The sequence below is a fragment of the Ornithorhynchus anatinus genome, chromosome 2 (genome assembly GCF_004115215.2).
Source record: "Ornithorhynchus anatinus isolate Pmale09 chromosome 2, mOrnAna1.pri.v4, whole genome shotgun sequence".
Taxonomy (NCBI): Eukaryota; Metazoa; Chordata; class Mammalia; order Monotremata; family Ornithorhynchidae; genus Ornithorhynchus; species Ornithorhynchus anatinus.
This window is the reverse complement of record NC_041729.1, coordinates 94,242,799-94,267,079: the sequence shown is the minus strand read 5'-3', so window position 1 is coordinate 94,267,079 and position 24,281 is coordinate 94,242,799. Positions and strand designations below refer to the sequence as shown.

The window sequence follows — 24,281 nt, the reverse complement described above, 5'->3', positions numbered from 1 at the left end:
GCTATTTACCAGACTCGCTAATGGGGTACTCTTTCTTTAAACCTGAACTAGAGTGATAAGGTTATTTGTTGAGTAGAGTAGCTAACAAAAATATTTATTGCTGTTTTTACATTTGTAAAGAGAACTCCCGCAGAGAGGACCATTTCAAATCTAGAAAACAAACAGGCCTGCTGAAAATAAGTTTCCAAGTAGGGAAAAAAAAAAAACCGCAAAGCATAACTTGTTTCCAAATACAATCAGTTTCCAAAAACAAAACATAACTTGTTATCTGAATGTAAACAAATAACATGGTTCTTAGCATAGCTAAATGTTTTTAAGAGCCACTAACTACTCTGTGAATGACTGTGAGCATCTATTTTTACCTCCTTTTGAAGAGACAGAAATTCAAATCGAAGATCCACATCCCTAATTTAAAACAGATATTTTAAGGGGGGGGTGGGGTAGGTTGGGTGGGAGGGAGAGAGTTTGCTCCTGTTTTCTACAGGGTGGGGACAGAAGCCAAAGTAAACCCTTAAAAATATAGCGTTCTGCTATATAAAATACAAGCCTACATTCCTCAAGCTCAGGGTGCAGATTCTTCCGAGCCCACTAGAAAGAATGTCACGGATCCCCACTTTATAGTTTTCAAGCCACGGTAATGTGATAGCCGTGCTTTAGAATGAAACCTGGTGTTAAATTGAACTCTACAATATTACTAATTACAGAGCAATTTTACCAATAAATATTTTGGTTAAAGACTGCTTTGTCATCTGTGAGTAATTTTAGTTAAAGGCAAGCAGTTTAGTGGTACACGTAGACTGGTTCTGGGTTTTTCTTAAAAAAAAACACACAAAACTATTTTTACATGCTGGTAACCCAGAAGAAGGCTTACTGAATTCGTTTCTTTAGAACTGGTCATTTGGAAGCAGTAAACCACAAGAACGTTAAGATGCAAAAGACTTACCACTCTTCAAAGGTAAATCTGATCAAAGTTAACCTGGAAACCAGATTACAGTACCTTATCATATTAGGGTTAGGCAACAGTAAAACCTGATGTCATAATCTTATGGATATGCCCTGCATACATATATAAGCAGATCTCATGAAGGGAAATGAAGGATAATTTTCTTGTTTAGAATACAGAGTGGAGAAGAAGGCTTGTCCTTTCAATGTTCCCTTTCTTGGGAATTAAATTTCACACTTAATTTTTAAGTGTATATTCAATTACCTACTTGAATACATTTCAAACTCTTGATTCCAGTTCAGTATTTAAAAGTTTTCATATTCCTTGTAAAAAAAAAAAAAAGCTCGACTTATTTTTATATCAATCCGCTCCATTTATCGCTTTAAATGATGAGCCTTCCAAATTAGCCCCTGGTCAACACCCCCTAAACCTCCCCCACTTCCCCCCTCCCCCCTCAATTCCCACCCTGCCTCAAGCAGCTTTCTAGGTTGGTTACCCACCAATCATGGTACGGCTTTATCCCCATTGAAAGTCTCTGCACACAGCGCTCTAACTCCCAAGGCTGGAGGTAAAAATTAAAAGAGCTGTTATGTCTAGGGCCTTCCTAAAAAAAAAAAAGGGGGGGGTGTTTAAAGAAACGGTCCTCCCCGTTACTCCAAATGAGCAGCCTGTTGTCTCTGCAACCCTTCTGCATACAAGACCACTACTGACTTCAATGGGAACTCTGCCCAAGAAGCAACTGGAAGACTAGGCAGGATTAAATTAGCCCTAAATCCACTCCATTGTTCCCAGGAACTACAACAGCAAGGACAGTTCTCTCAAAGACTCAAAAAGCCTGGTTGAGGGTGGATACCTAAAAGGTTTGCGACAGCTCTCAGGCCGAGATGTAGAATTAGGGCAGAGGCAAGGGGCCAGGCACTGCTATTAAATTGTGGGTATCATACCTGCCATCTGGTCTGGGGGTGGGGGGGGTCACACTCTTAAACCCTACCACAATTCAGAACTGGACTACACCAGAGCCTCCACAGTAGCAGAGACGGCAGTCAAAAACTCTCGACGGGCTGAACGCACTATTTGCCGTCCCACTGCCATCTTCCCTAACCCAGACAGCAATGATACATGGTGTGACTTTTAAATTCACTCCCAAAGGCTCGTGTCAAGTTCTTATTCCTTCTTTCCACCATGCTTTCACACATAAAGCAGTAGCCTTGAAATAAAGAGCAAGACATGAAAATAAACAATAATAATAGTGACAGTATTTGTTAAGCGCTTACTGGGTGTACACGCTGTTCTAAGCGCTGGGGTAGGTACAAATTAGGTCGGACCCGATCCCTGTCCCGCAAGGGGCTCACAGTCTATGTAGGAGGGAGACGTGCCTAGCATCGTTCCAAGTGTTGGGGCAGATTGAAGGTAATCAGGTTGTCCCACGTGGGGCTCACAGCCTTAATCCCCATTTCACAGATGAGAGAACTGAGGCACAGAGAAGTTAAGTGGCTTGCCCAAGGTCACACAGCAGACAAGTGCTGGAGGTGGGATTAGAACCCACATCCTCTGACTCCCAAGCCCATGCTCTTGCCACTAATCCACGCTGCTTCTCTAAAATAAAAAAAGAGGGGAGTCTATAGCATTAGAGACAGAATTGGCTGGCTTGTTTCTGATCTCCCCTGCAACTCCAGCATTCTAATACAACAGTGAAAAACGGGGCCAGTCAGACAGAGAAAGACAACCAACCGAGCGGGAAGTGAATCAGAGGAACACAGAAAGTGAAAGAAACTTTTTTGCTGGGGCCTCCCCAACCCTTGCACCCTAATTAGTGATACTCGACACCTGGGTAAAGATTCTTGCTGCCAGTTTAACTGCAAGGTAATGCACCTGTAGCCTCTGACAAATGTTCCCTGTGCCGAACACTTCCCCCACCCTCCACCTGGCCCCCTCATCCTCCTCCCCCGACCCCCCCAAAAAAGGGTCAGTTGCCAAATCGTTGCACATCAAACTTAACCCACATAATACAGTTATCGAGAAGGTCAGAGAAATCTAGAAACACAGAAAAAGGCAGGGCCTGGTCAGCCAGTAACAGAAATCATGTTCAAGGCTAGAGGGAGGGGTGAGGAAGGGGGAGAACCCCAGAGTGAGGGCAGTCTGGAGATGGAAGACTTTGAAAAGCAGTGTGGTCTAGTGGCAACAGCAGGGACCTGGGGATCAGAGGACCTGGGTTCTAATCCCACCTCTGTGGGTGCTTATTGGGTGACCTTGGGCAAATCACTTCACTTCTCTGTGTCTCAGTTTCCTCAACTGTAAAATGGAGAGATGACCCGGTCTCCCTCCTACATAGACTGTGGGCCCCTTGCGGGACAGGGATCGGGTCCGACCTAACTTGTACCTACTCCAGCGCTTAGAACAGTGTGTACCCAGGAAACGCTTCATACCATCAAACAAAATGAATGGGCGGTAAAAGACTTAAATGGAGTGACACATGGCCCATCTTTGCAGCTTAACATACAACTCATACCCAAGGATAGGGTTGGATGAAGGAGGTTAGCAACTCAATAAGGGAGTCCCAGGGTTAAGGGGAGTTTTGGGGGGGGGGGGGCTCTTGAAGCAGCTCTGAAGGGCCCTAAGTGGCTCTCGAGCTTCCTTGGAGTGGCATTAAAGAATCTGGGGGAGCCATTAGCCTGTCTTTACTGAGCTGTGGGATACACTACCAGAACGACCACAGATGGAAGTAGGGGGGTGTTCAGGGAGAGATGTATCCAAGGTGTCACTGTGGGGTGGAAAGGATTCGACAGCCTAAGACAAGAGGAGACAATCACCCTGACTAGGTCCACGCCGGCCTTTAAGGAAAGGGATCCCGGGTCAGTTACTCCATTCCCTCGGGCTCGGTCGGACCCTGGATCCCGGGGAGCAGAGCCATAGCCAGGCCTCCTGAGAAAGACTGGGTGAGGCGAGGGAAGGTTCCGTTGGCCCACTTTGCTGGGGAAGCCCCTCTGCCACCCCAACGATTCCCCAGGAAATCAATTAAGTCTTCAGCTCCCGTGCCATAGGACCCAGTCAGGCAATAGTATAAATTTACTGAGCACTACGTGTGGCACACTACACTCAGCGTTTGGGAGCGCACGACGGAATTAGCAGATAAGTTCCCTGCCCACAACCAACGTACAATTTGGAGGGAGAGACAGACATTAATACCTTGCAAGTCCTTCACCTGAAGATGCTGGGAAAAATGCGCTTTAGCAGGAACGAAGTATGGGGAGTGTTAACCTGCAGGTGATTTTTTTTTTTTGGCATAACCTCATTCATTCAATCCTATTTACTGAGTGCTTACTATGTGCAAAGCACTGTACTGAGTACTTGGGAAAGTACGCTATAACCTCATTACTTCCGTAGCAGCAGCAACTTCTCAAGGGGCAGGTGGAGTGGGAGTAACGAGCCCAGCTCTGAAGGTCTGGCGGCAAAGGGGAACTGGGCAGAGGAGGTCCCTAATGATTAGTGATGATTAAGGATCGTCTCTCTTGCCAAATTGTACTTACTTTCCAAGCGCTTAGTACAGTGCTCTGCACACGGTAAGCACTCAAATATGATTGAATGAATGGATAATTGTATTTACTGAGCACTTACTGTGTGCAAAGCAGCATACTAAGCGCTTGGGAGAAAAGCAGGGTGACTCAGTGGAAAGAGCCCGGGCTTGTGAGTCAGAGGTCATGGGTTCTAATCCCGGCTCCACCCCTTATCAGCTGTGTGACTTTGGGCAATTCATTTCACTTCTCTGTGCCTCAGTTTCCTCATCTGTAAAATAGGGATGAAGCCTGTGAGCCCCACGTGGGACAACCGGATGACCTCGTATCCACCCCAGCGCTTAGAATGGTGCTTGGCTGAGAGTCAGCGCTTAACAGATACCATCATTGCCATTACACTCTAACATCAAACACATTCCCCACCCACAACGACCTTACGGTCCGGGTCGCGAGGGAGGAGACAGGCGCTAATCTAGGCTGCGAGCCCGTTATCGGAGAGGGATGGTCTCCATCTGCTGCCGAATTGTACTTTCCAAGCGTTTAGGACAATGTGCTGCACACAGTAAGCGCTCAATAAATATGACTGAATGAATAAGTAAATAATCCCAGACGTGTACAACGCGGCCTTCAAGTCTGGCTTTCTAGGTGCAGCCCTCCCTCCTCACATCTGCCAAACTAACTCTCTTCCCCCCTTCAGAGCCCCGAGAGCTCACCTCCCCCAGGAGGCCTTCCCAGACTGAGCCCCCTTTCCCTCTGCCCCTCCTCCCTTCCCCATTCCCCCTTCTCCCACCCTCTGCTTTTCCCCCTTCCCTCGCCCACGGCACCGTGCGTATCTGTATATATTAATCACTCTTTATTTCATTAATGATGTGTATACATCTAAAATTCAATTTATTTCTATCGATGCCTGTTTACTTGTTTTGCTGTCTGTCTCCCCCCTTCCAGACTAGGAGCCCGTTGAGGGCTGGGATGGTCTCGACTTGTTGCTCTACTGTACTTTCCAAGGGCTTTCCGAGACTGTAGCAGCGTGGCTCAGTGAAGAGAGCACGGGCTTTGGAGTCAGAGGTCATGGGTTCAAATCCCGGCTCTGTCACTTGTCAGCTGTGTGGCTGTGGGCAAGTCACTTAACTTCTCTGTGCCTCAGTGACCTCATTTGTAAAATGGGGATTAAGACTGCGAGTCTCAGTTGGGACAACCTGATTCCCCTGTGTCTACCCCAGCGCTTAGAACAGTGCTCTGCACATAGCAAGCGCTTAAATACCAACATTATTATTATTATTATTTAGTGCTTGATAAATGGGATGGATTGAAGGAAGAAGGGAAGGGAAGGGAAGGGAAGGGAAGGGAAGGGAAGGGAAGGGAAGGGAAGGGAAGGGAAGGGAAGGGAAGGGAAGGGAAGGGAAGGGAAGGGAAGGGAAGGGAAGGAAAGGAAAGGAAAGGAAAGGAAAGGAAAGGAAAGAGAAGGAAAGGAAAGGGAAGGAAAGGAAAGAGAAGGAAAGGAAAGAGAAGGAAAGGAAAGAGAAGGAAAGGAAAGAGAAGGAAAGGAAAGAGAAGGAAAGGAAAGAGAAGGAAAGGAAAGGGAAGGAAAGGAAAGGGAAGGAAAGGAAAGGGAAGGAAAGGAAAGAGAAGGAAAGGAAAGGAAAGGGAAGGAAAGGAAAGGGAAGGAAAGGAAAGGGAAGGAAAGGAAAGGGAAGGAAAGGAAAGGAAAGGGAAGGAAAGGAAAGGGAAGGGAAGGGAAGGGAAGGGAAGGGAAGGGAAGGGAAGGGAAGGGAAGGGAAGGGAAGGGAAGGGAAGGGAAGGGAAGGGAAGGAAAGGGAGGAAGGAGAGGGAAGGGAGGAAGGGAGGGAAGGGAGGAAGAGAAGGGAAGAAAGGGAGGAAGGAAAGGGAAGGGAGGAAGGAAAGGGGAGGGAAAGGGGAGGAAGGAAAGGGGAGGGAGGAAAGGGAAGAGAGGAAAGGGAAGGGAGGAAGAGAAGGGAAGAAAGGGAGGAAGGGGAGGGAAGAAAGGGAGGAAGGAAAGGGGAGGGAAGGGAGGAAGGAAAGGGGAGGGAAGGGAGGAAGGAAAGGGGAGGGAAGGGAGGAAGGAAAGGGGAGGGAAGGGAGGAAGGAAAGGGAAGGGAGGAGGGAAAGGGGAGGGAGGAAAGGGGAGGGAGGAAAGGGAAGGGAGGAAAGGGAAGGGAGGAAAGGGAAGGGAGGAAGAGAAGGGAAGAAAGGGAGGAAGGGGAGGGAAGAAAGGGAGGAAGGAAAGGGGAGGGAAGGAGGAAGGAAAGGGGAGGGAAGGGAGGAAGGAAAGGGGAGGGAAGGGAGGAAGGAAAGGGGAGGGAAGGGAGGAAGGAAAGGGGAGGAAGGGAAGGGAGGAAGGGGAGGGAAGGGAGGAAGGAAAGGGGAGGGAAGGGAAGGAAAGGGGAGGAAAGGGAAGGGAAGGGAGGAAGGGGAGGGAAGGGAAGGGAGGAAGGGGAGGGAAGGGAAGGGAGGAAGGGGAGGGAAGGGAAGGGAGGAAGGGGAGGGAAGGGAAGGGAGGAAGGGAGGGAAGGGAGGAAAGGGGAGGGAAGGGAGGGAGGAAAGGGGAGGGAAGGGAAGGGAGAGGGAAGGAAAGGGAGAGGGAAGGGAAGGGAGAGGGAAGGGAAGGGAGAGGGAAGGGAAGGACGGGTAAGGCAGTGCCCTGGTCGCCCGCCGTGGGTGTCGTTAGCCCGGGAAGGGGGTCGGTCGGGGCGGGGAAGAGGCGAGGCAAGAAGGCGGCGGCCGCGGGAAATAAACGGGGCCCCGGGGGGGGAGGGGAGAATCCGGGCGGACGGCGGCCGCGGCAGCCGCGATAGTCACGACATCCCCGATTCCCCTTGGGCGCGCACACATCAGCCACAAGTGCACCCCCCCCCCCCCCCCGCTGCAGGCACACCTCGAGCGGCGCCTGGACGGACACACACACACACACACACACACTCACCAGCCACAAGCACTTAGTCCGGTGCTCTGCCCATAGTAAGCGCTCCATAAACACTAGTGCATCAAAGTACATTCCCGCCCCCCTCCCCCGGGTGCATGCACACATCCGCACTTCAGAGGCTGCACACACACACACACACACACACATATGCACACACACCATCTGCAAAGCAATAGGCCCCCTCCTCCTCCTCCTCCTCCTCCCCTCCCCCGCCCCCCCCCAGCAAAAGCTCTTTCCCCTCGCCCCGGGGCAGGCGGGCACCGACCCGGCTGCTCGCCACCGTGCACGCACACGCGCGTGGACACAGGTACACACACGCGTGCACACACACGCGTACACACACGGGCGTGTGCACGCCCCTGCACACGCACGCGTACACACACGTGTACAGACACGCGCATGTGTACCCCCCTACACCCAGGCGTGTACGCGCGCACCGACACCCCCCACGCGTGTGTACACACATCCACATACACCCACACGCCTGCGCGCGCACACACAGGCGTGTGCACACACAGATGCACGTCCACACGGCGGGGGAGGGGGGCGGAGGGGAGGGACGAGGCGCCAACAACAAGTTGCCCCCCCCCCCTCCCTCCCCGGCGCTTAGAAGAGCGCTTTGCGCCGAGCCCGTCATCACGATCAGAATGATTGATTCCGTGGTATTTATGGAGCGCTCACTCCGGGCGGAGCACTGCACTAAGCGCGAGGAATGGATAAGTCGGGAACGGATGGCGGGGGGGGAGGGGGAAGGACCAAAACGATGCCGAGAGTTATGATGATCGTGGTTCTGAGCGCCGCCTTGGAGGGGAGCGCAGGAGAAATGTGCAGCAGGAGTTGCAGGAGTTGCGGGAGCCGAAATCCCGCGGCCTCCCTCCTTCCTTCCTTCCTTCCCTCCCTTCCTTCCTTCCTCCCTCCCGGTCGGGCCCGGATTTCCCTCCCCGGGAACCTCCTCACCCACAGGCCGGCCGAGGCCCGGATGCTCCGGATGCTCCGGATCCTCCCGCTGCTCCCGCTCGCGGCCGCCGGGCCCGTCCTCTGCCCGCAGCTGCAAATTGAAATTCCCCGGCGGGTCCGGCCCGGCCCGGCCCCCTCCTCCGGGCCCCGCCCCTTCATTGGCATGCAGGCCCCGCCCCTTCATTTGCATGCAGGCCCCTCCCCTTCGTTGGCATGCAGACCCCTCCCCCCCGCCCCTTGGCCTCCATGCCGGGACCGCCCCCGCAGGCCACGTCCCCTTGCAGGCCCCGCCCCTTCATTTGCATGCAGGCCCCGCCCCCTTGGCCTCCATGCCGGGACCGCCCCCGTAGGCCACGTCCCCCTGCAGACCCCGCCCCTTCATTTGCATGCAGGACAGTCCCTTCATTTGCATGCGGGCCAGTCCCTTCAATCCCTGCAGACCCCGCCCCTCATTTGCATGCAGGCCCCGCCCCTTTTGCCTCCATGCCGGGGCCACGTCCCTTGCAGGCCCCGCCCCCAGGCCCCGCCCCTTCACCTCCCTGCAGGCTCCGCCCATTCGTTTGCATACAAGCCCCGCCCCTTCGTCTCCATGCCGGGACCGCCTCCCGCAGGCCGCGTCCCCTTGCAGGCCCCGCCCCCTCGTTTGCATGCAGGCCCCGCCCCTTTGTCTCCATGCAGCGACCGCCCCTGCCGGCCCCGCCCCTTCATTTACATGCAGATTCCTCCTTTATCTCTATGCAGGCCCCACCCCTTCATTGCATGCAGACCCCGTCCTTTATCTCCATGCAAGCCCCGCCCCCTCATTTGCGTGCAGGCCCCGCCCCTTCATCTCCATGCTAGGGGCTGCCCCTTTAGGCCCCGCCCCCTGTAGGCCAAGGCCCCGCCCCCTGCAGGCCCCTCCCCGGGCCATCTGTAATTAATAATGATTGATTGATTGATTCATTCAATGGTATTTATTGAGCGCTTACTGTGTGCGGAGCACTGTACTAAGCGCTTGGAATGGACAAATCGGCAACAGATAGAGACAGTCCCTGCTTATTGTTGTTCTGTGTTCCCCCGAGCACTTAGTACGCTGCTCCGCACACAGTAAGCGCTCAATAAATATCATTGAGCCACTGACTAGTCCTCAAGTACTAATAACCTCCTCGTGGGCAAGGAATGTTTCAGTCTATTGTTGTTTTGTACTCTCCCTAGCACTTAGTACGCTGCTCTGCACACAGTAAGCGCTCAGTAAATACCACTGACCCACTGACTATTCATCAATGGGAAGCAGAGGTCATGGGTTCGACTCCCAGGTCTGCCACTGGTGAGCTGTGCGACTGTGGGCAAGTCACGTAACTTCTCTGTGCCTCGGTGACCTCATCTGTAAACTGGGGACTAAGACTGTGAGCCTCATGGGGGACAACCTGATTACCCTCTAATAATAATAATAATAATAATAATGTTGGTACTTATTAAGCGCTTACGATGTGCAGAGCACTGTTCTAAGCGCTGGGGGAGATACAGGGTAATCAGGTTGTCCCACGTGAGGCTCCCAGTTAATCCCCATTTTATAGATGAGGTAACGGAGGCCCAGAGAAGTGAAGCGACTTGCCCACAGTCACACAGCTGACAAGTGGCAGAACTGGGACTTGAACCCATGATCTCTGACTCCCAAGCCCAGGCTCTTTCCACTGAGCCACGCTGCTTCCCTCTATCTACCCAAGCTCTCAGAACAGTGCTGGGCACACAGTAAGCGCTTAACAAATGCCGACATTATTATTATTAATAAACTCCTCGTGGGCAAGGAATGCGTCCGTTAATTGTCGTTTTGTATTCCCCCGAACTCTTAGTACAGCGCTCTGCACACAGTAAGCGCTCAGTGGATACAATCGATAGCCTGCCTATTCGGAGATACAACTGAATGTGACCATTTATCTTAAGGTTTCCTTGATCTCACGTGCCAGGAAGGTACTGCTAAAAGTCTTACAACGTCGAATGGAGGCCTACATGGAACGCAGATTGCCCGACAAAGGGGACAAGGGACATGAGATGTCATTGCTGATGTCCGTTGGATAATTGAAAGGACAGGAGAATATCAAATGGAAGTCAGCATGTGCTTCATTGATTACAGTAAGGACTTTAACAGCGTGGATCATGAGAAACTCGGGAACACATTACAGAAAATGGGCACGCCGGACCACTGAATTGCATTAATAAGGGAACCTGTATGACAAACTTTGCTTTGTTTTGTTTTGCTTTGTTTTGTTGTGCTTTGTTTTGTTGTCTGTCTCCCCCCTTCTAGACTGTGAGCCCATTTTTGGGTAGGGCTTGTCTCTATTTTTTGCCGAATATTACTCTGCAAGCACTTAGTATAGTGCTCTGCACACCGTAAGCGCTCAATAAATGTGATTGAATGAATGAATGAACAAGCAGGAGGCAGAAGAGAAGCAGCGTGGCTTAGTGGAAAGAGCCCGGGCTTGGGAGTCAGAGGTCATGGGTTCGAGACCCAGATCTGCCACTTGTCAGCTGGGTGACTGTGGGCAAGTCACTTAACTTCTCTGTGCCTCAGTTCCCTCATCTGTAAAATGGGGATTAAGACTGTGAGCCCCACGGGGGACAACCTGATTCCCCTGTGTCTACCCCAGCGCTTACAACAGTGCTCTCTGCACATAGTAAGCGCTTAACAAATACCAACATCATCATCAAAAGAATAACCAGAGTCAGATTGGTTTCCCACTAGTAAGGGTGTAAGACAAGGACTATTTTATCACCTTATCTGTTCCTCCTCTACACGGAATACTTAATACGGATTAGATGAAGACCAACAGGGAGTAAAGATTGGAGGACAGAATATAAACAACCTTCCTTATGTTGATGATACAACCCTACTAGCACAAAGTGAAGAAGATTTGAAGGGCTTACAGTTAAAAGTTAAGGAACGGAGCAAAAAGATGGCCCTATATTTGAATGTCAAGAAAACAGAGATCATGACAACTGGAGGTTTTAACACATTTCTAGTGATGGAAAGAAGGTTGAAATAGTTGACAATTCTTTCTCTCCTGGGATCAGCAATCGATAACAAAGGAACTAGTCACCAAGAAATATGCAGAAGATTAACCTTAGGAAGACTTGCTATGGAAAAAGTCATGAAATATGCTGATAATTGCCACAAAAATACCAACTGTCAGCTCTACGGTGTTTCCAAATAGCAGCATATGGATCCGAAAGCTGAACAGTGAAGAAACAGGAAAGAGCATCGATTCTTCTGAAACTAGAGTTGGTAGATAAGCTCCCTGCCTGCCACGAACTTACAGTCTAGCTGGGGTGACAAACATGAATATAAATAAATCCATTACAGATATGTACATAATTGCAGTAAGGTTGAGAGTGGAGTAAATATCAGGTGCCTAAAAGTAGCTTTGGAGACAAACATGAATATAAATAAATCCATAAAAGGGTATGGATCCAAGTGCCTAGGGAATGCAGAGGGATAGGGAGTCGGGGGAAAGAGGGCTTACTCAGGGAAGATCTTCTAGTTGCCACTTATTCTGGGCCAAACATTATACTCAGTGGTCTCGTAGGTACAAAATAGGTTGGACCCAGTCCAAAAGAGGGGGAGAACAGGCATTTAATCCTCATTTTATAGATGAGGAAACTGAGACACAGTGAAATTAAGCTACTCGTCAAGGTCACACAGCAGGCAAGTGGCAGAGTGGGATTAGAACTCATGGTCTCTGACTCCCAAACCAGTGCTCTTACAGCTAGGCCACACAGCTACACGTAAAGATGGGATGTCCACTTAGCTTGCCCTTCTTCCACCCCATTCTTTCCCTATCCGCCCCCCCCCCACCGCCACCTCACAAAAACACACACACTTCTCCACCATTCCACCCCCTACTCGTCTTCCATTTCTCCCTTCCCCACCCTTTCATCCTCTCCCCAATTTTTTTTTCCATGGTATAATGGATTGAGCAGGGGCCTGGGAGTCCGAAGGTCATGGTTCTAATCCCGACTCCGCCACTTGTCTGCTGAGAGACCTGGGGTAAGTCACTTCACTTCTCTGGGCCACAGTTACCTCATCTGTACAATGAGAATTAAGACCGTGGATTAATGAGGATTAAGACTATGTGGGACAGAAATGGTGTCCATTCCGATAATAATATGCTACTTGTTAAGTACTTACTATGTGCCAAGCATTGTTCTAAGTGCTGGGACGGATCCAAGTTAATCAGACCGGATACAGTCCCTGTCCCACGTGCCCCAACCCAATCTGCTTGTAGCCACTCCAGCACACAGTAAGCGCTTAACAAATACCACCATTATTATTATTATTACTATTAGTATCCCCTGATATCAGACTCGGGGACTTACCAGGTAGGACAGAAGCTGCCTGGCACCTTCCTGACACAGGTCTTTGGGACTCCTATACACCTCGACTCCAACCGCAAAAAGATTCACACACTGGCCTACTTACAGCTTTCTCATCATCCAGAACTCTGGGAAGAGGTAATAGTAGTAAGGGTATTTGGATTTGCTCCCTTTATTCACCCCTCAGTCCCACAGCACTTATCTATATATCCATAATTTATTTCCTTATAAATATATATATAGTTTATATGTTTATAAATGTATAAATACAAATAAATATCTCTCTCCCCCTCTAGATTGTAAGCTTGTTGTGGGCAGGGAACATGTCCCCCAGCTCTGTTAAAATGTACTCTCCCAAGCGCTTAGTATAGTACTCTAAACACAGTGAGTGCTCAGTGCGTAGACTGACCGATCGATTGATAATGAGAGCGGCGTTCGGAAGGCTGTGGCAGCTGCGGTGACTAGGACTGTGGCCACGGCTGCTATCGTTGGACTCTGAGCCACGAGGAGAACGAACTCTGCTCCTCTACCCACACTCCGTATTTTTTATTGTTTATTTTGCATTTTATTTTATTATTTTATAGTACTGGATTTTTTATTGCATTTTTTTATTGTTTCATTCTTCTCTATATGTCCACCTCCCGTTCCCTTTCCCCTCCCTTTTCTTAGATTGGAAGCCTCAGAAGGGTTATTACTCAATTTATTTTATTAATGATGGGTTTATAGCTATGATTCTATATGTCTGTTTTGATGGTATTGATGCCTGTCTCCTTGTTTTGTTTTGCTGTCTCTCTCCCCCTTTTAGACTGTGAGCCCGTCGCTGGGCAGGGATTGTCTCTATCTGTTGCCCAATTGTACATTCCAAGCGCTTAGTACAGTGTTCTGCACACAGTAAGCCCTCAATAGATACGATTGAATGAATGAACGAATGACCATAGGTAATTCACACCCATATATTTTTTTTTCCCCAGTGCCTGGTAAAATTCTGTGCTCAAAGTAAGTGCTGAAAAAAATCCCCCTGCCACTAAGGATGACGATAAATATAAAATCAAGAGAACACCATGGCAGAGTTTCAGTGAGGCTCAATCCAAGTGTCCCAACAGTCACAGCCTCAGCCCCAGCCCCAGCCCTGGCCTTTCCAGTGTTTTAAAAATTGAGGCAGCCTCATAATGCACATGTTTCCTCTCCCTTCCCTGGCTGATGGGTTGATGGGGTTCTCACTGAAGTGCAGTTGGGCACTTCACTCTCCCAGCCCAGCCTCACAGCACAGCAGGCCCGGTTGGGGCTCAGGGTGGAAGAGTTTCCTGTTACTTCCCAGAATGTCGCCGGGTCCACGGCCTCCGCTATAACTGCAACCTCTGGGACTATTAGGCTGCACCATTAGGAGCCTGAAACTGAACATGTGAAAACAGTGTCCTACTTCTATAATCATCCTAGTTTTTCGGTACTTTTTGTTTCCGTATTTCCTCATGTGTCTTTTGCTAACAGCCCCCGCTTCCCCCACCTTTTGCTCTTACTCACAGACTGTGAGCTCCTAGGGGCTGCCGAGGTGCCGTCTAGAGCTCGTCCATGCTGCATGTTCTCAGTATAGAGAAGACACTTAATAAATAAGATTACTATTACTACTAACATAAATAACCAGTCTGGCTTTTTTTCTCAAATATCTTTCTTTTCTGGTGCTAACCCAGTCAGGATCAGCCCTCCTGCCCACCTCCTCTCCTGCCTAGGCCTCAGAACAAACCCTCTCTCTATCCCCTCCCACCTCACCCCATTCTCCAGATTTCCTTTGACCTTTCTGCCTCCTTTACCGGCTGAGTTCTGTGGGGAAATCTCCAGGCACCTGCCCTTTCCTCCTCCTTTCTGTTCTGTAACTTTCAGGAGGAATCAATTTCCAATCCCAATTGAAAAATGTTTCTTCAAATCAATCAGGTAAATAATTGTATTTATTGAACACTTACTGTATGCAGAACACTGTACAATATAACAGAATTGGTAGGCACGTTCGTTGCCCATAACGAGCTTTTCAAATGAGGACAGACTCACCGCTTGAAGCTCTATAAATAAAGTTTGGTATAGAGAATTCCAGTGTATCAAAAGTGACTATGTGGCTCCAACTGGGATGATGGAGTCATTAACTTTTGACTACTATCCCATCACCTCTAGAAGTTCAGCAATAAACCCAATTAATCATTTTTACTGAGCATAATTTGTGTGCAGAGCATTTTGCTAAGCACTTGGGAGAAAACAATTTAGTAATTCACAGTTAGTTGATCTCAGGGAATTTTCCCAACTTTTCTACTACTAATAATAATGATGGTATTTGTTAAGTGCTTACTATGTGCAAAACACTGTTCTAAGTCCTGGGGGTGGATATAAGGTGATCAGGTTGTCCCAGGTGGGGCTCACAGTCTTAATCCCCATTTTACAGATGAGGTAACTGAGGCACAGAGAAGTTAAGGGGCTTGCCCAGAATCGCACATCTGACAAGCTGCAGAGCCAGGATTAGAACCCATGACCTCTGATTCCCAAGCCCGTGCTCTTCCCACTGAGCCATGCTGCTTTTCACAGCACTACTACAACGCAGCACATTCATCTTCGCTTCTCTAACACCAACCTACTCGCTGCACCTCAGTCTTATCTATCTCGCCACTGCCCCTTCGCCCTTGTCCTGCTTCAGGTCTGGGACTCCCTCCCCCTTTATATATGACAGACGATCACTCTCCCCATCTTCAAAGCCTGATTGAGGCCACATCTCCTCCAACAATATGATCATTATTATTGATAATAATAATTATTATTGTATTTGTTAGGCATCTAATAGGTGCCATGCACTGTACCAAGTCCTGCGGTAGATACGGGATAATCAGGTCGGACACAGTCCCTGTCTTACGTGGGGCTAATAGTCTTAAGTTGGAGGCATAGTTATTGAATCCCTATTTTGCAGGAGAGCAGCGTGAGAAACAGCGTGGCCTAATGGATAGAGCCCAGTCCTGAGAGTCAGAAGGACCTGGGTGCTAATCCCGGCTCTGCCACTTGTCTGCTGGGTAACCTTGAGCAAGTCATTTCACTTCACTTCTCTGGGCCTCAGTTACCTCATCTGTAAAATGGGAATTAAAACTGTGAGCCCGATGTGGGACATGGACTGTGCCCAAAATGATTGTCTTATATTTACCCCGGAGCTTAGTATAGTGCCTGGCACATGGTAAGTGCTTAACAAATACCACTTTTAAATATCCATAAGCTAACATTGCATACAATTCTATTTGTTTATATATGTCTTTATATTTATATCGATGCTATTGATGCCTGTTTATTTGTTTTGATGTCTGTCTCCCCCCTTCTAGACTGTAAACCCATTGTGGGCAGGGATTGTCTCTCTTTGAATTGAAGCTGAATTGTACTTTCCAAGCACTAGTAAAGCACTCTGCACATAGTAAGTGCTCCATAAATACAGTTGAATGAATGTATAGATATAGATACATCTACATCTATATATTATGTCTGCCTCCCCCCTTAGAATGCAGACTGTAGGATCACTGTGGACAGGGAATGAGTACCAATTTCGCTGTACTTTCCTCTTCCAAGTAATTAGTAGAGAGAGTGCTCAGTAAGTACCACTGACAGATTGATTGCTTGATTAACTAAATGATTGGTGGGGAGGTGATTTAATGAGGCACTCTAGAGGAAAAGAAAAGAATAAAGGACACCAATCCCACTAGGCCATGAGAAGCCGCATGGCCTCATGGAAAGAGCATAGACCAGTGAGTCAGAGGATCTGGGTTCTAGTCTCGATTCCACCACTTGTCTTTTGTGAGACCTTAGGCGATTCACTTTACTTCCCTGGGGCTCAGTTCCCTCATTTGCAAAATGGGGATTCAAAACCTGTTCTCCCTCCTTCTTGGACTGTGAGTTCTATGTGGGAGCTGATTTTATCTATCTATCCCCCACACCTAGTGCTTAGTACAGTGCTTGGCACATAGTAAGCACTTAACAAATACCACAATTTTTATTAACGGCATTAATGCTAAGCAATAACAAGTAGTTTTGAGCTCTGAACAAGTCCTCCATTCTTGGTCTAGCAAAGGTTACTCCTTTGTAGTCAATTAGAACTACAGATGCAATGCAGGACTCTGAGGAGATGGTAAACATTTCCCTGAGATTGAAACACTTCAAGGGCAGAAATGGTGCCATTTATTCTTATCGTTTCCTCTGAAGTGCTTCTCAAGTACAGGATGGTGTGCACACTGTGGGCACTGAGTGATGAGGAAGTCTCCAGTCACAAATGATGGGCGAGCCTTTAACGAGACACAAAAACCTTGGGACCGAAAACCTGCACAAAAGAATCGATTGTATGTAAGGGGTGTGTGCAGTGCCACTCACATACTCTCATCCCTCTAATAATAATAATAACAATAATGATGGTATTTATTAAGTACTTATTATGTGCTAGATACTGTTCTAAGCCCTGGGGTGGATACAAGCAAATCGGGTTGGACATAGTCCCTGTCCCACATGGGGATCACAGTCTCAATCCCCGTTTTACAGATGAGGTAACTGAGGCATAGAGAAGTGAAGTCACTTGCCCAAGGTCACACAGCAGGCAAGTGGCAGAACCGGGATTAGAGCTCCTGACCTTCGCACTTCCAGCCCCCGATCTATCCACTATGTCAGGCTGCTTCTCTAGTCTGTAAGTTTGTTGTGGGCAGGGAACATGCCCGCCAACTCTGTTCTATGGCATTCTCTCAAGTGCTCAGTGCAGTGTTTGGCACACAGTAAGTGTTTAATAAATACCACTGATTGAGTGATTAATCCCTGCTAATCATGTCCCTGTTGGGGAAAAGTGTGCAAGAAGTGAGTAGGCAGACAGGGTGCAGCACATTAATAACTGTGGTATTTTGTTAAATGATTTCAATGTGCCCAGCACTGTACTAAGTGCTGGGATAGATACAAGATCATAAGGTTCCACATGGCGCTTACACTTTAAGTAGAAGTGAGAACAGGAATTGAAATCCCCGTTTTACAGATGAGGTAACTGAGGCCCAGAGAAGTGAAGTGAATTGCCCAGGATCACACAGCAGGTAAGTAAGTGGAGGAGCCAGGATTAGAACCCAGGTGATCTCACTCCTGGGCTCCTGCTCTTTCTACTAAGCCAGGCTGCTTCCCTCAGTTACCTTACCAGTATAATGGAGATTGAGACTGGGAGCCCAACATGGGACAGGGACCGTGTCCAACTTGATTTGCCTGTATCCACCCAAGCGATTAGTACATTGCCTGGGATATGTAAGCACTTTACAAATAGCATTATTAATATTTTTATTTGTTATTATTGTTATTACATTGTCCAGGAGAAAGACTGACTGGCTGGACACCAGAGCACCACTGACCCACCCTGGCAGGGGTATCCAGAATGTGCAGATTTTTTTTCTCTTTTTTATCATATTTGTTAAGCACTTACTTCATGCCAGGCAATGTTCTAAGTGCTAGGGTAGATACAAGGTAATCAGGTTGGACACAGTCTTTGTCCCACTTTGGGGCTCACGGTCTTAATTCCCATTTCACAGATGAGGGAACTGAGGCCCGGAGAAGTGAAGTGACTTGTCCAAGATCACACAGCAAGCAAGTGGCAGACTGGAACTAGAACCCAGGTCCTTCTGGATCCCAGGCCTGTGCTCTAGCCATTAGGCCATGCTGCTTTTTCCAATGGGGAGCAGAGTCCTGGAGCCGCTCTTTGGGGAAGAGTGTTACCTGAATTCCCTTTATGAGCTATTTTTATGCAACTCACCCCTCATCACATATTTCAAGCTTCCGAGCCCTCAGTACAGTGTTTTGCACACAGTAAGTGCTCAATAAGTACCACTGCAACTCACCCCTCATCACATATTTCAAGCTTCCGAGCCCTCAGTACAGTGTTTTGCACACAGTAAGTGCTCAATAAGTACCACTGCTGATGAAATACCACTGATGATAAGTGCTCTTTGGTCAATTTCACTTTTCCCCCAAACTCTCAATCAATATATTTGATTGATTAATTGATTGATTTCCTCTTTGGCCTTCCTCCCCGGAGGGCATCCTCCACCTTCTTTGGCAAGGGCCAACCTGAGGTCTCTGCCTCTTCTGTATGTGGAGTGAGGTCTCGGTTGGCTTTGGAGCCCAGTTCTCCAGGTGGTTAGCTATTCTGTACTAGGCCTTGGGGCTGCTGGCTCATGCCTACTCTTGTTGGCCCCTGAACAGAAGAGAACTTAACCAGAACCCTCCGCTTTGCTCAGTACCTTCCCTTACGTACCATGGACTTAGCACCTCCAGAGCAATGTCATTGGGTTCCTCCCCATTGCTTTTTGGGGTTTTGGAGCCAGAAAGGGATCAGAAGTGGAGCCAATATGGCAGCTCTGGCTCTGTTTCCTGCCAGCAAGACTCATCTCTCACCCCCCGCCCCATAACCAGAGTGCAGTCTCCACTCCTCCCTGAATTTGCCTGCGTCCAGCTCCAGTGCCTAGAAAAGACTCAAACGCAACAGCAGAGGAAGAAGAGAAACCCCAGTGAATACTTCCTCTGTTTTCTCCTCCCTTTCACTTTCCCTAATCATAGTGACCTCCTAACGACGCACTTCCTCAATGCTCCATCCCCAAGTTCATGCCCATGTTCAGAACGAAATGTAGGCAACTCTGCTGTGAATATCAGATAGGCAACATAGTCCAATGTTGAATATCTCCATCAGGATTTCAAGAAACTATTCTTATTTGGGGCCCTGGACAGGTTTTCTGATTGGTGGTGTGAATAGCGTATAATATTCCTCAAACAAATTCCAATTAATTTGGAGCCAAAGGCAATACTACCCTGAGCCAATCCTTTATTTTATTTCTGCTGCAATAGCTATGTGTAGATTTGGAAGCTCTCATATAAAAAACTCATAGCAGCAAGAAAGAAAAACCCTCCGACCTAGAATTGTTTCATAACATGCTCTTTTGACCGACACGAAAAGAACTAATTATGTGATTTTCATCAGGGAGTGCAAATCCTTTTTATTCAGCTCCTTATGGAAAACTGTGGTATGCATCACAAATGCCAGGAGCATGATCATTTCCAACCTCTCTCGTATCTGTCAGAAACATTATGCTAATCACTGGCTGAAAATCTGTGTGCTAAAACTTCTCTCCACTGTTTTCATACAATGCACCCTATGAAAATTCATAATTTTATTTTAAATATTCATTTAGGAACTTGAAACCACAGAAAGAGGTAGTATCTGCCCTCCAAGAACTCATCAAAGAATGAAACTTGAAAAAATACATAATGGCACGCACATATGCCAAATGAAACTCAGAATAATGAGTTTTAGGATGACATCATACCATAATGAAGCGTGGGCTCCATTATGACAGAAATCATCCATGGGAATATCTGTTCTAGCAGTGTGCTTCCTTCTAAAGAATGGTTAGTTTCTTCACGGGACAGCTCTCAGACTTGTAAAAACGATGCTTTCTCTGAGCATCTCAATCAGTCATTGGTATTTACTGAGTGCTTGCTGTGTGCTTAGCTGAGCACTTGGGAAAGTACAATGTAACAGAGTGGGGAGAAAGGTTCCCTGCCCACCATATGATAACCATCAGCACATCTGTATTAAAGGCGCTTACCTTGTGCAGAGCCCTGAACTAAGTGTTTGAGAGAGTACATCGAATAAGTAGACACAATCCCTACCCTCAAGGAGATTACAGTCTGGGAGAGGGAGCCATGGAAGGACTAGTTGGAAGTGGGGAAAAAGAAGCCATAATTGACCAAGGTAGGTTCAGAGAGAAAGAGCAGGGAGAGTCCGAGGAAACCAGAAGAGTTTGAGCCTTGAGGTGCCAGTGGTCTCTGGGCTTTGTATATTTAGCTGTCCTTCATTTTAGAGGTGAGGCTAGTAACGATGAGCTCTTCCAATATGGCTAAAAAGACTGATAGGGGACTGAAATTTTCCTCGTCGTGTGCACAGAAAAATAGTGCTGAGGTGCTTGTCTCATACAAGGCCTATGTCTGTCTTCAAGCCTGCCTCATGGTATCCCAAGTATCATGAAGATTTTATTCAATTAAAGCCACTCCTCTCCTCAATGTTACCCTCCAGCCTGGTCTATCTGCTGCAGTGCTTTCCCAGCAGTCTACTGTAATGTCACACTGTTTGGGACTTTGATTTGCTGTAGTTTTAAAAAGTTTATTTTGTGTATGACCCCCTTTCAACACCTCCTATACCAACTGCTAGGGTATCCTGCTGCTACCCATTCTCCTCACACCCCACTTAGTAGAGCCATATACTACTTCAGTCATATACTACTTCTCCCGACCTTACATCTCTCCTTTCATTTCAGCACTTCTGGGCCACGTAAGTACTTGGTACTCACACAGCCCTTTAGCATATCTATTCTCTCTCTCCCTCTCTCTCTCTCATTCTATATATAGAGAGAAAGAAAGAGAGATATCTATAGATCTAGGTATATGTATATGCATACTATTACACACATACACACCCCCCCCCCCACCCTACTTCCTTGTCTCCATAATGTATATTAAAGTCTGTCTCCCTTTCTTGAGGACAGGGTGGGTTCATGTCTACTGATTCTATGGTATTTTTCTAAGTACTTGGCAGAGTAGGTGCTCAATACATATTATAGATTGCTAGAGGTGATGGTGTTTCAGGACTTCATTGTTGTCATCTTGTCCTGCAATTTTTTTTGATGGTATTTGTTAAGTGCTTTCTACCTGTCAGACATTGTACTAAGCATGGGATAGATACTAATTAATCAGGTTGGACACAAGGGGCTGACCGTCTAAATAGGAGGAAGAACAGGTATTGAATCCCCATTTTACAGCTGAGGAAACTGAAGCACAAAGAAGTTAGGTGACTTGCCCAAAGTGACATAACAGACGAGTACACTAAATCCCCATTTTGCTGTTGAGGAAACTGAGGCACAGAGAAGTTAAGTGATTTGCCCAAAGTGAAATAGCAGACAAGTGGCAGAGCCATTATTAGAACCCAGGTCCTCAGACTCCTGGGCCCGTTCTCTTTCCACTAGGCCTTGCTGCTTCTCAGTTTGTGAGTACAGTTCATTGACAACTCTGATGTAACTGCCCCAGGAGGTACTTTCCACCACAGTCCACCACTCTCCCCACCTTCGAAACCTTCCTAAAAAATCACATCACCTCCAAGAGACATTCCCAGACTAAGCCCTTATTTCCCCTATCACCCTCTCTTCTATGTCAACTAAATACTTGGCTGTGTACCCCTTAAGCACTTGGATACTCACCCCAGCCCCACAGCACCTATGTAGATATTCTTATAATCTACTATTTCCCCAAGCCCTAATCTATTTTAATGTCCATCTCCCCATGTAGACTCAAAACCCCTTTGTGGGCAGGAATCACATTTACCAACTCTGTTAAACTGTGCTTTCCAAAATGCTTAGTACAGTGCTCGCTACACAGTTAAGTGCACAAAAAATACCACTGATCGATCAATTGATAGAAGCTACAAGTGTCTATGGTGACAGATCCAGGTCTCACAGTAATAATGAAAGTTGAATTCTGCAACTGCTTTATAGGTCTTTAACTTGGTCTCATGGCTGAAACTCTATCAATATCCCAAAAGTCATATTGGGCCTTTTTATTGCTTTCTGTTGCTGAGCAGCCAACCCCTGAAAATTTGAACAGTTCAGCCCGACACTTTTATTTTCATTGTTAGTCAAGTTGGTTTCTAGGTAACATTACTGGGAATACATGTCCCAGAAATACTAGAGCTCCAGAAGCTCCTTTTTCTTTCCAGTCCTATGAGGAACTGAAGTTTCTGACACAGCCCAGGGCTGCTGTCTTGAGTCAGATTCCAAATTAGCCAACCGTTACTTCCTTTGATGTATTTGACAAATGAAATTTTCACTGGATTGAGAAAATTACTGGAGTCGTTAGCACTGTCCTTGCACAGCGTGTTGTACCAAGAATAACAGTAATAATAATAATAATACCAATAATAATAATGTTGAAAACGATAAACTCATTGTGGGCAGGGAATGTGTCTTCAACTCTGTTATAGTGTACTCTCCCAAGCGCTTAATTCAGTGCTTGGCGACACAGTAAGCACTCAATAAATATGATTAATTAATTACTATTAACAATAACAATAATATTCTTCATTAAGTATGCAAAACATTCCTAGCACTGTGCTAAGCACTGGGGGAGGCACAAGATAAGCAGATTGGACGTAGTCTCCGTTCAACATGGGGCTCACAGTGAAAGAAAGAGGGAGAACTAATCTCTTGAGAACCTGATAGCTCTGCTAATGGAGTCTGACAGCTGGGCTGATGCTGCTCAGTGGGTAATCAGATGAAGAGATAGCCATTATGGTACCGATTAAACTCTGGATTCAGGTAGAGTCATGCCCGGGAGTGGGATGTTCCTATAGCCAGAGACCAAGCAGCGGAGACCAGCTTGGCTCTGAGGAACATGTTTGTCTGAATTCATCACGAAATATCAACTGGAAACATTTGAATATGTTACAAGCCCAGGGCTGGAGGCATCATCCACAGGCCACTCTTGGCCCAGGTTCTGGGAGACCCGGGACTAACCTTTAACTGAGGCAATGTCTTGGCTGGGTGAAGTCTCTTTGAAAAAGGGCATCTAAAACCAGAATTACACCCTCCACCATTAGCAAGCCAAGTGACCTAGAGATAACAGGGCCATTAAAGGAAAGCCATTCCTTGATTGCATATCAGATCAGAGATCCTTGCCTTTTAACCACCGGGATGGCTGGGATCGTAGATTTTAGACCTGCAAGAGCTCTTGAGAGGTCTCTGAGTTCATGGCTTCCTAAACTTGTTCGGTGGGGACATCTGAGGGTATATACCAGGCCCACCCTTCTCCGTATCCAGTTGCCAACTCTCAAACAGGGTGTCAACGAGTTTGGGGATCTTCTCTCAGCTGAGTCACCTACCCACCACAGCAGACATTTTAGCTAGAGCATGGAGGTTGAGGGGGAAGAACAGAGAGACCCTAGAATGTTCAAAGGATTTCAGAGGTTTGTAGTCCCAGAACCATTATCTGCAGTCTCAGAACCACTACCTACGGAAGACAGAGACTATAGAGCAGGGTGACTGCAGCAGTGATGACCACGAGCTCAGTGTGGGCAGGGATCGTCTCTGTTTATTGCTGAATCATACTTTCCAAGAGCTTAATACAGTGCTATGCGCACAGTAAGCGCTCAATAAATATGACTGAAAGAATGAATGGATGCCAGGGAAAGGATTTTCTGCTCTCTGGTAATTGTGTGGATGCTTTTAGCTTGTTGTGGGCAGGAAACATGTCTATCAACTCTGTTATATTGTACTCTCCCAAATGCTGAGAACAGTGCTCCGCACACAGTAAATGCTCAATAAGTATGATTGATTAATGGTTGATCACCCCCATTTAGCCCATTGTTGGGACTCAATCAGTCATTACCAAGGATGAGACAATTAGGCCCAGACCAAGGGGAAGGCAAATTAGGCACTGTAGATCCTGGAAGGTCCCCTTTCCTAGCAAGTTGAACCCTCTCTTTCACTTTCTATGGGCTGTTTCCCCT

At 47.5% G+C, this 24,281-nt stretch overlaps 1 protein-coding gene across 25 annotated transcripts in view; it reads right to left on the bottom strand.

The window, feature by feature from the left end:
* EPB41L2 (erythrocyte membrane protein band 4.1 like 2) overlaps positions 1–8,449 on the bottom strand; it is a 236,759-nt gene extending 228,310 nt beyond the window's left edge. For 11 of the 25 annotated variants that reach the window (XM_029082837.2, XM_029082871.2, XM_029082880.2 and 8 more), the window contains exon 1: positions 8,354–8,447. The gene's annotated coding sequence lies outside the window, so the exon portion shown is untranslated. Of the gene's footprint in view, positions 1–8,353 lie in introns of all 25 variants that reach the window. The other 14 variants (XM_029082766.2, XM_029082749.2, XM_029082863.2 and 11 more) reach the window with 5 other exon arrangements.
* Positions 8,450–24,281: the final 15,832 nt, after the last annotated feature.